Source organism: Syzygium oleosum, unplaced genomic scaffold (genome assembly GCF_021117445.2).
Source record: "Syzygium oleosum isolate NSW1041296 unplaced genomic scaffold, Sole_v2.1 Sole_v2.04, whole genome shotgun sequence".
Taxonomy (NCBI): Eukaryota; Viridiplantae; Streptophyta; class Magnoliopsida; order Myrtales; family Myrtaceae; genus Syzygium; species Syzygium oleosum.
In genome coordinates this window covers 13092641-13105339 of record NW_026607488.1, presented here as the reverse complement: position 1 = coordinate 13105339, position 12699 = coordinate 13092641, and the positions used below count along the sequence as shown (strand labels likewise).

The 12699-nt window shown below is 37.1% G+C and overlaps 1 long non-coding RNA gene across 2 annotated transcripts; it reads left to right on the top strand.

Annotated features, from left to right (window-relative positions):
* The first annotated feature begins 5604 nt into the window (after window positions 1-5604).
* On the top strand, window positions 5605-8006 carry LOC130138069 (uncharacterized). 2 transcript variants are annotated; one of them, XR_008816482.1, is made up of 4 exons: window positions 5605-6189; window positions 6327-6452; window positions 7561-7845; window positions 7904-8006. It is a non-coding gene; the product is annotated as an uncharacterized LOC130138069 (long non-coding RNA). The 2 variants fall into 2 exon arrangements; XR_008816481.1 differs by lacking the exon at window positions 7561-7845.
* The last annotated feature ends 4693 nt before the right edge of the window (window positions 8007-12699 follow it).

The following is a 12699-nucleotide window of genomic DNA, read 5'->3' as shown; positions in this document are numbered from 1 at the left end:
GACTCAACCCGATTGACCGTTGACCAGTCAGACCAATTGGACCAATCAAATCGGATTGGTTCAGATCGGCCAAAAAGACCCCAGTGCGGTTTTTTTTGGCCCGTACGAGCTCATTTGAACTCCAATTTGGGCTTTCTTGGTATCGACGTGCTCGTATTGGAATGCTCTACGTTTTGGTATATTCATATGACATATTTGCTACACTTATGAATGTGAAAATGCACGATGAACCCTATGTATGCATACTTTGAGATATATTCTTTGGCATTTTCTCTAGTATTTCTCTATGGTTTTTGAAATACAAGTGCTAAGTCACAGGTATATGAATAAGCATTCTCTATCTTAATGTATCATGGATTATAAGTAATCCTTTTATTCTGTATTTGTTGCAAAAACAATGGTGCATAGGAGATGCACTCCGATAATCTCAAGAATGGTGGCTCAAAAGAAGAGGCTAGAGAAACTTAGAATCAAGCTAGCTCTTTATCGATGGGACGCTAGTGATGACATGATGACGCACATCATCAAGGTCAACAAAATGATACAAGATATCATTTGGAACGGTTTTATAATGCCGGAATATGTGATGGTCGGAGCCCTAAGATGCACTATTCCTGAGGAGTTAGGAAGAATGCTTGATAAGGTTGAAGAAACCTTAAATGGTCCAAGTTATAAGAAACTTGTGGAGAATTTCCTGCAAGAGTACGTAAGGGTTGGGGCAAGGAGAACGTCAACCCTTGCATTGAATGGGTCTCGACGCAAACCATGGCTCGGATCTAGGGGTTTTCTAAGAGCCTCTATTTTTGTTCCAAAGAAAATGGAATTTCCTAAGGAATTTCATGAGTCTTTTCCTGTCTATTTGTTGGATTGGTACACTTGATATTATTCTTTTAGGATTTGGAATTACTTGTGTATATGTTTTTAGTTTATATTACATGTTCTTGAATATTTATGAATATGTTATGAAGTACATGGTTATGAAAATCTGTGGCCTCTTATTTGATAATGCCATATTATATGGCATGTTATGTGGGAAGTTCTTAAAAGTTTGTATAACTTTTGAAAAACTAAATTTTTTCTTTACATAAATGATTATGTTAATGATAATTTCAAATTAGGATTCTTAAATGATGATTGAGAACATATTGACCTGTCGACTCTAAGACCTTTTGTGAAACTATTCATTAATGTGATTAGTTTATGTAATTATGATGCTAATGAAGCATCAAGATAGGCATTAATAATTCGTGTGTATGTGTCTGAAATGTCAGATACGATGGCTTCAACAACTAAGAAGATAGTGGCCAAACTTAATAAGGGAGAAAAATTGAATGGCGACAATTATGAGATTTGAAATCTCAAAATTCAATATATGTTAGAAAAGCAAGAGGCATTCGAAGCTCTTAACCAGGTTATGGAAGAACCTAAAGATGGGACTACTACCCATCACAAAAAGGATAAAGATGCCTTTGCTGTCTGAAAAGGAAGAACTCTCTTGCTCGTATTACGTTGCTAAGCAGCATGGACAATAACATCATGCGAGAGTTCAGACGTTTTAAGAATACCAAAGATATGTGGGCCGCACTGGCAATAAAATTTGGTCGAACGTTCTATGACCAAACTGAGGCAACTCACTATTTGTTTCGACTTATACAAGATGTCTCATGGAAAGACCATGAAACAATATTTGAGATAGATGTCGAATATGATAAGTGAGCTGAAGGATGCCGACTACATACTCACTAATGAACAGTAGATGCAGGCAGTAAACCGCTCCTTGCCTCAAAGCTAGTAGCACATGAAGATCCATTTGACCCACAATGAGGGTATCAAGACCTTCGAGGATGCTATGCGGCATCTTGAGCTGGAAGAGGACCGCCTCTTGTAGTTAAGCCAGAAACTGATATTTACTTTGCTAGTTCTAGCTCGTATGGAGTTTCGGGCTCCAAGCAGAAGCACCTTGCTGGGTTAAAGAAGTGGAAAGGCAAGGGAGCAAGTTCTACAAGAAAGAAACCGAGGCTCAATCAATGAGAGAAAGGAAAGCGTCCTTTCAAGAGTGAAATGTTATAACTGTAGCAAGAAGGGTCACTTTGCTCATGATTGTGGCGAGCCAAAGAATGTAAAAATCCTTAGCATTTATGAAAGTGCTACTTATATGTCTAGTTCAATATTTCTAACTGAATCTAATCCTTTGTGGACTATAGACTTTGGAGCCACAGACCATGTAGCGAAGGATAGAGAATCCTTCATAGAGTTCAGACGAAGGAACGAAAAGGATATACGTGGGAAACAATTCCAAAGTGGAGGTCAGAGGCATTGGCACCTATCAACTATTTATGCATGGTGGACACACATTGTTTCTACATGATGTGTTATTTGCTCCAAAGATTCGACAGAACTTAGTTTCGGTGTTGGTTTTATAACACGAAGAAAAATCGAGGAACACTGGAAAGGATACAGCATATCAACAAGAGGAAGTTTGTAATGCGGTTGAAACTAAGGAATATAACATTCCAACTTTATGACATCCATGTGGAGCAATGATGATGTTGATCCAATTGAAATTCGCGAATCAAATCTAGAAAGTGTTGCAGAATCTGATTTTGAGACAGAGGATGAAGATCAAGATCAAGATCAAGACGAAAACGAAAGTGAAGATGAAGATGAAGATGAAGACAAAGACGAAGGTGAAGATGAAGATTATGATTTTTTAGACTTTTTATTAATTATGTGTAATTATTATTATTATTGCGACATGTGTTATTGTTGTTGTCATAATTATTGTTGTTATTATTATTATTATTATCATTATTATTGTTATTGTTATTATTTATTTGTTGAATTGTTAATATGAAAGGTCGTCGCTAATTTCGTCGCTAATTGGCGACAAACATAATTTCGTCGCAAAATTAGCGACGACATTGGCAAAAAATTTTATTCGCTTAATTTTTAATATAATAGGTCGTCGCTAATTTCGTCGCTAATTTCATCGCAAAATTACACTAAAAAAACAAGGATTTAGCCACGGAACATTAGCGAAGAACGCCAATTCGTCACTGATTTGCGACGGAAATAGCAACAAAAATAACGTTCGCGGCACGAGCACGACTATTTTTATAGTTCGTTGCTAATTTCGTTGCTAATTAGCGACGGACGGATTTAGCAACAAAAATAACTTTTGCTGCACATCCCCGACTATTTTTACAGTTCGTCGCTAATTCCGTCACAAATTAGCGACGAAAATAACTTTCGTGGCATTTTCGCGACTATTTTTATAGTTCGTTGCTAATTTCATTGCAAATTAGCAACGAATTAAAATCCGTCGCTAATTTGCCACGAAAATTAGTGACGAATTAAAATCTGTCCCTAATTTATCGCAAAAGTCAATTTCCTCGCTAATTTGCGACGAATTTTAATCCGTTGCAAATTAGAGACGGATTTTAATGCGTCGCTAATTTACCGCGAAAATTAATTTCGTCGTTAATTTGAGACGAATATTAATCCGTCACTAATTTGCCATGGAATTAGTGACGAGTTAAAATCTGTCGCTAATTTACCGCGAAAGTTAATTTCGTCGCTAATTCCGTCACTAATTTCCGACGAATTTTAATTTGTCGCAAATTAACGATGGATTTTAATTCATCGCTAATTTATCGCGCAAGTTAATTTCGTCACTAATTCCGTGGCAAATTAGCGACGGAATAAAATTTGTCGCAAATTAGCGACGAAATTAACTTTTGCGGCACTTTCGCGACTATTTTTATAGTTCGTTGGTCATTTCGTCTTAAATTAGCAATGAATTTGAATCCGTTGCAAATTAGCGACGAAATCCCGACTATTTTATTTTCGTCGCTAATTCCGTCGCTGATTCAAATTCGTTGCTAATTTGCGACGAAAAAAACTTTGGCGGGACATTCCCGACTATTTTGATAGTTCATCGCTAATTCCGTCGCTAATTAGCGACGAAAATTAACTTTCGCCGCACATTCGCAACTATTTTTATAATTCGTCGCTAATTAGCGACGAATTCAAATTCATCGCTAATTAGCGACGGAATTAGTAATGAAAATAAACTTTCGCGGCACATTCGTGACTATTTTTATAGTTCGTCGCTAATTTCGTCGCAAATTAGCAACAAATTCAAATCCGTCACTAATTTGCAGCGACAATAAACTTTTCGCGGCACATTCGCGACTATTTTTATAGTTCGTCGCTAATTTGCGACGAAAGGTAATTCGTTGTTAATTTGCCGCAACTATTTTTGTAGTTCGTTGCTAATTAGCAATGAAAGAAAATTCGTCGCTAATTTGTGAAACGACGTCGTCTTGATTTTGGGGTACAATTAGGATTCGGCTCTCTATCGACTCTCTCTCTCTCTCTCGATCAATTCTTCAAACAGAGCAAAAAAAATTAGGGCTTTCTCTCTCTCTCTCTCTCTCTCTCTCTCTCTCTCTCTCTCTCTCTCTCTCTCTCTCTCTCTCTCTATTCTCGACGGCTTCCTCTGACGAGTGTTTCTTCGGATTTGGTGTTCTTTAGCGCGATTTTTTCTTGGAGAGAGGAACCCCTTCGGCGAACACTGGTAAGATCGTGCTGACCGTCGTCCGAGAGTTTCGGATCTAAAGAGGATCGTCGTCCGAGGATTTTAGAGGAGGTACGTTCACGTGAATTTTTTGCACTTTTTGACTCGAGCGAGCGCTATTTCGAATTATTTGGTTTCGGATTTTGTGGGACGTTTGTTTGCTGCTGCTGCTTCTTTTATATTGTATTTTTGTTGCTTCTTTTTGTTCGGATTGGGACTCCTGTTCGGTTTCGGATTCTGTAGGGCGGAGATTGTTCGGTTTCAGATTCTATGGGACGTTTGGTACTACTTCTTTTATATTGGATTTCTGCTGCTTCTTTTTGTTCGGATTGGGTCTACTATTCATTTTCGAATTCTGTAGGGTGGAGATTGTTCGGTTTCGGATTATGTAAGGTGGAGATTGTTTGGTTTTGGATTTTGTGGCATATTTGTTTGCTGCTGCTTCTTTTATATTAGATTGTGTTTGCTGCTTCTTTCTATTTTTATATTGGATTCGACTTATCTCGAGTTGAGTGGATTGGGTCTGATTGGATTTTATATTAGATTGGGTCTGTTTTTATATTAGATTGTTCGGTTTCGAATTGGGTCTGTTTTAAGCCAAGTACCTAATTGATGCACTTAGATTGGCAAACTCGGAATGGGCTGAAATTTCGTCGACTGTGTGGAAATGGGCCGCTGATCAATACTCATGGCTAAGCCATGAGGGACATCGTTTTTTTGCGTTTCGGAGTCATTTAGATAGGTTTTCGAGCAGCAACACATTGTGTTTCACAGATTTTTATTCCGTTTTAAATATTGTGTGAAAGATACATGATACACATTATGTTTCACATAGAACTGCTTTCTAATGTTCATTAACAGATTTTGGAATAGAGGGTTCTAGTTCTTGATTGCCAAATATGCTCCCCTTTTATTTATATATAGGTTTGAAAATATCCTAATTTGATCATGTCATGTAATATGCTCCCCATCATTCATTTTCTTGTTTTCTTCTTAGATAATTAATCACCAGAAAGTGCTTCACTTCACTAGCTTTTTGAATGTTTTTGTAAACAAAGGTAACAACTGTTATTTGTGGCAAAAAAGAGCTAAAGAAGCTCGTAGACATTTCCGGACAATTTGCTATTTATCAGAGGCGATAGCAAATTTGTTTCATTTTCTCAAGTTTATCTCTTGCTCTCTGAAATAAAATGGTAAGTTTCATGATGTACGTCATTATGTGTCCATAATACATATTCATGTTTTTTAAGATATTTGTCTAACCTTCATACTTGTCAGTATAAACGTGGAGGTTACATACATGGTGCAGTTTCACAAAGAAGAGCAGCCCCTTCCCCTTTCTCGTCCCCATCCCTTTCCTCTTCCCCTGCCCTTTCATGTTACCTTCAATCACTACATGCTGATGGACAACATGGACACATTGGCCCTTCCTCCGACCCTCAAGAACATATTAGGGGACAATTTGGACACATGCGAACTGAATCTACTTCAGGTCCATGTCCTTCAATTCCATCTCCTTCGGTTCCACCTTCTTCAGTGCAACACTCAAATGATGAGGGAAATACAAGTGAAGAAGATAGTCGATTCATGATATGCCCATATGGAGATTCGTAAGTACTTCATTTTTTTAAGTATATGTAATATTTAGGATTTTAGATATAGATGTCAACTGAATTGTCCATGTTGCAAATTATCCGTATGCTTCATTAATTCATTGTCTATATCATCCTTTCTAACATGTTTGCAGATTCACGGATACTACGTATGTTGTGAGGCAACTTAATAAAATAGTCAATAACTCTTGGAGGGGCAGTATATTAGTTACAGTAGCGCTCCAAAAGAAGTAAAGGATTTGTGGTGGAATGAGTTCAAGGTAAGTTTTGTTCTTCTAGGTGTTTCTAGTGGCCGTGTTAGGGATCGGATAGTACCCTCTTATTGGTACTTTTAAGTTTAGAATTGTGTCCAATGTCTCACTGATATCCATTTTCTGGATTCGATCTCGCCATTATTGGTACTTTTAAGTTTCTTCTAAATATGTTCATGCAGTTTTTTGGCCATGACCAAACTGAGTTAGTCACAACGTGATGGATAGTCCAAAAGCCATCCTAAAAGGTTGCAAGTTTGGGGGTAATGGAAGCCCAAAGGGAAAATATGCTAACTCAACAAAGATTCTAAATTATCCTCGCTTTAAGTGACTAAGTTTTTTTTCTTTTTTTGTGCGTGTTTTATAACGTTTTTGCACTTTTATGACAAAAATGAACCTATTTACTATTAAAAATCATGAATAATTCTAAAATGAACCTATAACAAAGTGTGTATATTTAGGACAATTAATGATAAAGGAATGGTTTTTCGAGAGACTATTAAAGACCTTGGCTGGTTACTCCTGTGTATTTGTCGTGAATGACTTTCAATAGCAATAGTATAGCTTCTTTTTCTTTTTCCTTTTTTTATCTGATGTCTATGTTTCCATTGTTTTCATATGTAAAGTAAAAGAGCAGGAAGAAGAGACAAGAGTTGACTGTTCCTTAGGGCATGTTATATACGAGAGTGCCACCCCTGTGTTACGAAATGCAGTCTGGGTGCTATTGTTAAATTGCTCCCTACTTAGGCCTCCAAGTTCTTAGAATGTAGATGGAGATGGCTTCATTTTTTTGGCATGTTTACATTCTCACTTGTGTAACAGATATTGTTTCTTCTAAATATGTTCCTGCAATGCCTCTAGTTATAACTTCATCAGTCTGAGGTGTGTGTGCATCCGAAGAGTTGCTCTAATATCATGTCAATGGATATATATATAAAGGGTGGAAGAACTCATTCCGAAAAGTCGGCTTGCCAAGAGAGGGAATGCAAACGCTTATAGTCCCACATCAAGTAGTAATGGATATGAACTTTAGAAAATCCATTGCCGAATTGTCTGGTGCATGGTAATGGATATGTGATCCTCATAATAACTTTTAGTTGTTTTTATATTGATGCAGCGGAAGTTCGGGTGGGATGAAACAGAAGAGGATGAAGTTAAAAGAATTTTGAAGAAGAAAACCGGTGATCACATACGAAATGTGATAAATAAAGCAAATATAAGTCAACTAAAGCCAGATTTTATTACGGGTGACAATTGGACGGAAATTAAGAGAGCTTGGGAAACTGAAAAGAATAAGCAAATGAGTGAACAGAATAAGAAGAATCGAGCTTCTAGTTCTAGTGAAGGGTCTACCACATATGCTGGGGGCTCTATCAATATCGGGGAGCATAAAAAAAGAATGGTAAAACATGTTGTAAGTTAATTTAATTCAATTACTCATTTATGTTTATATTTTGTAGGCAAATGAATTGGGGACGGAACCGACATATACAGCTACATTTGAACGCACATTTCAAAAAAAAGATAAGACATGGACTGGCAATCGAGCAAAAGTTATTAAGGTATGTAAGGTTATACTTGAAGGTGTGTAAGTTTATGGAAACTAGAATGAAAACCATGAATGCTTTTAATATTTATGGTAGTTATATATATGAAGTTATTTTATTTTCATATATATTGTTAATGCAAGAAAAATATGATGAACTTTAAATGAGTACTGCTAGTGGTAGTGGTGGTGATGGTGTTGTTGTGTCTGAGCCATCAATTAATAGTATGGCATTATGGGTGAAGGCATCGGGTGGGATGAAAAGAAGAAAAATATTTGGGATGGGATCTTTGTCAAGGGTATAGACAACGCAGGCTGCTGCAACTTCATCCTCCAATGCGGCTATTTCAAGGAGGACACGACTTGAGGAGCAAATGACCCAAGAATTGAGTCAACTAAAACATTTACTTGTAGAGAAGGATGAAGAAATAAGAGTGGTCAAACAACAAATGCAATTGATCTTGCGACACCTCAAACTTGATCACGATGGGATTCCTCCTGTACCTCCTATTGACACCTAATTTTTAGCTCATTTTTTCATATTTTAAAAAATTTCAAAATTAGGTCTAGGAATCTTGGCCAAGCCTAGAAACCTATTTTTAAAACAAACAAAAAAATTTAGCATTTTTCTGCATTTTTCCTTAATTTCTTTTAGTCAAAATAAGCGAGAAAATCAAGAAAAATAACAAATGGAATCAGAAAAATTCCATAAAAATATTCGTTAGCCTTATTTTAGATCCAATTTCATAAAAAAAATTGTCAATTTTGAAAAATCTCAATCGGGTATATGTTTTTCCCAAAATTTGGCAAAATTAAACCCAAATTGAACCAAAAATGCAATTAAATTTTTTCTAGTCATTTTTAAGTCATAGTGTCTTCACAACAACTGATTATGGGACCTTGAATTGCATAATGGTCGGTCCAATTGCACAATTTGACATAAAAATCAAAAATCCCCAAACTTTGATTGAAAATTAAGAATTTTGAACCCAAATTGGGAATCATGCCCAATATGAAATTGTCGAAATGTGAGACCATCATTTCTAGGGTTAATCAGGTGTGGGTAATTCAATTTTGGCATCAATTTTGCCTAATCAGGTCATTAGGACATCAAATTAAACAAAACCCCATTAACCCGAATATAAAAATGAGAAAATCTTGGATACAATTATAATAAAAATTGGGGAAAATTGTATATTTGGGTTCGGAATATGATGGGGAATTTAATTTTGGGGTTAAATTTAGAAAATTGGGTCAAATTTGAGAATTTGGACCAACTCGGGTATGCCGGGTCGACCGGGTTGACCCGACCCGACCCAAGTAGCTTGTCTTCTTCACCCGACTTTGCCCAAAGTGCACTAAACCCAGAAATACCAAATCAAACCCGCGACTTCACCGATCATTTTGGATTAAACCAGCACGTTTTATTTGATTTGGCCAGCTGGAAAATGTCCAGCTGGCACTAGTTAACCACCCCAACCGATCGGAAGTCGGTAGAATGGACTTTGGGCGAGAAAAAATCGAGAAAAAAAATGAAGAAAAACTGAAGGAAAAGAGGAGGTGTTCGAGGAAATTCCAGAAAAAGAGGGAGAGAGAAAAGGAGGAAAACGAGAGAGAGAGAATCAGAGAGAGAAGATTGTAGGTCCTCCCACGAGTATCCGGCGCTGCCTTAGATGGCGGAGCGCCGGCGAATCGTGAGTTGATCGTGACCTCCCCTCTCTGTTCCAGTCAGCCCAGCTGGTCTCAAAGGCCTGAAATCGGGCATTTTTCGGCCGATCCAGACCTGTTCCGGCGAAGCTATGACCACCAGGGTGAAGACCGAATGTCAGAGAACAACCCTCGGAGCGCCAATCAGTTCGACAATTTCGTTTGATCATCGAACGAAGCAAGCAAAGTCGGTTCACAGTCAGTTTTTTCAAAAATTTTCCAGAATTTCGTTTTGGCCTCAATGTGCATGTTTGAGTGATTTCATTGACGAATCTTGGCATTTTGATGTTCATTACTAGTTTCTAACCATTTTTGATGTTGTTTGATTGCATTTTTGGGCATTAAAATGCACAAACCGAGTCGGCCATGCATTAAACCCCCTCGTCGGAGCATTGCCATGACTGTAGGGCCATTCAAGTTAGTTTCCCTAACCTTGTTTGATGTTTTGATAGTCATTAGAACCGATTTAGACGGCTAGGGCGGCTAGTGTTAGGATTAGTGTTCTGGAAAATCTTGTTTAGGTTAGTATTATCTTAGGATTTTCCAATCGGTTTTTCATCGGCCGGCGAACGTCCGGCGGCGATTTGATTGGTCTAGATTGATACTCGAACACATGGACTTCATCGTGATGCAATCGAAATGGTGAAAAGGTCGTCGGAAGGTCATCGGCGATGGGCACGAAGTCACAGCCTCAAGAGCACAGAACTGAAAATCATGCCCACCAACTATTTGTAGAAATGCCCCAAAGAAGGAGAGCCAAAATGGTGCCGTTTTGGGCACCATGCTCGCCAGAAGGGATGATCGGCGCCGGCGATGCTCGATTTGGCCAAGCCGAACTGGGTCGAATCGGGCCAGTCCAGTTCGTTTCCCCTGGCGGGAAAATTCAAAAAAATTAAAAAAATTAAAAAATATCAGAAAATTCTAGAAAATCACAATAATCATAAAAATTTAGAATTTTTTTAGAAAATTAGAAAATTAGAAAATTTCATAAAAATTCAAAAAAAATTCCGAAAACTCAGAAAATTCAAAAATTTACAGAAAATTCATAAAAATTCAAAAAAAATTCAGAAAATTCATAAAAATTCAGAAAATTCGGAAAATACAAAAAAAATTCAGAAAAATCAATAAAAAAATTGAAAAATTGGAAAATTCATAAAAATTTTCGGAAAACCATAAAAATCAGTTCCCAGTTTTAATAAAAAATTTTCTAAAAAAAAAATCAAAATAATCAAAAGTTTTGAAAATTCACAAAATGGTCAAAAATCATCGTGGCCAACCATAAAAAGTGAAATTTGAATTTTCGGAAGTGCCCAAGTGGCATTTTTAGAGAATTCCAAATTCAGGGGTTATAACCCCTAAAAAACCCTAAAACCCTAAGAAATGTGTAAATCATGAAATGAACAAGCTTTTAGAGCTTCATTAGGGTTTGAGTGTTTTGATTGATTTTTGTTGTAGAGACCACTTAGGGTTGATTGACTTGTTTGATTTTGATTGTGCATTTAATACTTGTTTGGTCTTTTCTGCAATTAGAACGGATAGAATTAGTAGGTAAGCCTCGGAAATTCGCATGACACGTTAGACATCATATCGTTCTTAGGTACCGAAAGGGCATTAGGGATCTTAATTTGGGATCAATAACGTAACTAAGTCCCCGTACTCAAAATCTCTAGTTCGTAGGATCGGGGTATTTCTCCCGTACCTTGATTAGATTTCTAGTCTACCTACCAATAATGACTAATGGCGACTTCAAAATCACAAATTTAGAAATCACTTTCCACTGTCACGTGAGATATGGTCTGGGAGAGACCTTTATACGGAAATACCTCCTTAGCGTGCAAATCCCGAAAAAAAACCCTAAAAAGAGTGGCGCGATAGGCTTAGCGACTCCACTGGGGACAATGAACCTTTTATAAGTGGACTTAGGCCTAGATAGAATGATATGCTTGTGTTTTGTGCTTGCAAGGATCCCAGGTACGTCCAACTAATGATAGTGTTAAATGATTTTGCAGGCGAGTGTTATAAGGGGTGTTGTTTTTGCTAACCATTGTTTTGCAGAGTGGTGTTGGGATTGAATGTGGTTTGAATGAATTTTAGAAGTGTTGTTTGGTCATTAATTGCTATGCATGTTTTTAAATTGCTTTAGCACTACACCATTAGCACACACTACCCGTGGCCCAACCCCGGCTACATTTAGGATTACCCTTAGGAGGTATGTGTTTAGGCGACACTATGGGTCGATTGCTCATGGGATCATTTAAATACAATGCCGATCACCGAGGTGGAATAATATTCCATTACTTTGGGTCGATTGCCTATTGGAATGGAATCCCTTGTCCATTAAGGTGATGACCTTGACCCTTTAGCATATCCTACCATTTTTAGGCGTCAAAACTTCACTGGTTGCATTTGCTTGTCTTTGTGGTTGGTATACCTAAAATCAAACCAAAATATCATGGTAAGCAAGTATCGTTCTGTTCCATTCCATTCTTTTACAATTATGCATGCTAGTTGGCACATTTTCAAAAAATGCCTAAATGACATTCAAAGCTTGGTCTAAATGCCCCTTCATTTTAGAATGCATGATTAGGGCATCATACTCCATTTGACCATTCTTTCATTTTTAGAAGAAATGTATAGGTCTATGGCGGATTTCTCATATAATTCAAATGCTTATTTCAATGTGTTTGAAGTTGCAACCCATAGTTTAGGACTTTATGGTCTAAATGGAGTATGACAAAATGGGCATTTACATCACACATTGAATTTGTCAATAATTTGAACTATATGCTCTTTTAAGGTTTAAATGGACTTAAAATGACATTTGCATTACTTTCGAGACATGCAAGTGTACTTTACCACCTTGTCACCTCAAAAGAACATATGATTGAAATAGAGGCATTAAAATTGATTCGCAATCCATGGTGACTAATGACAAATCTTTTTGCATAATTAGGCTCAATGGGAAAACTAGACATCCAAGTAATTGCCATTTCTTGAAACGAA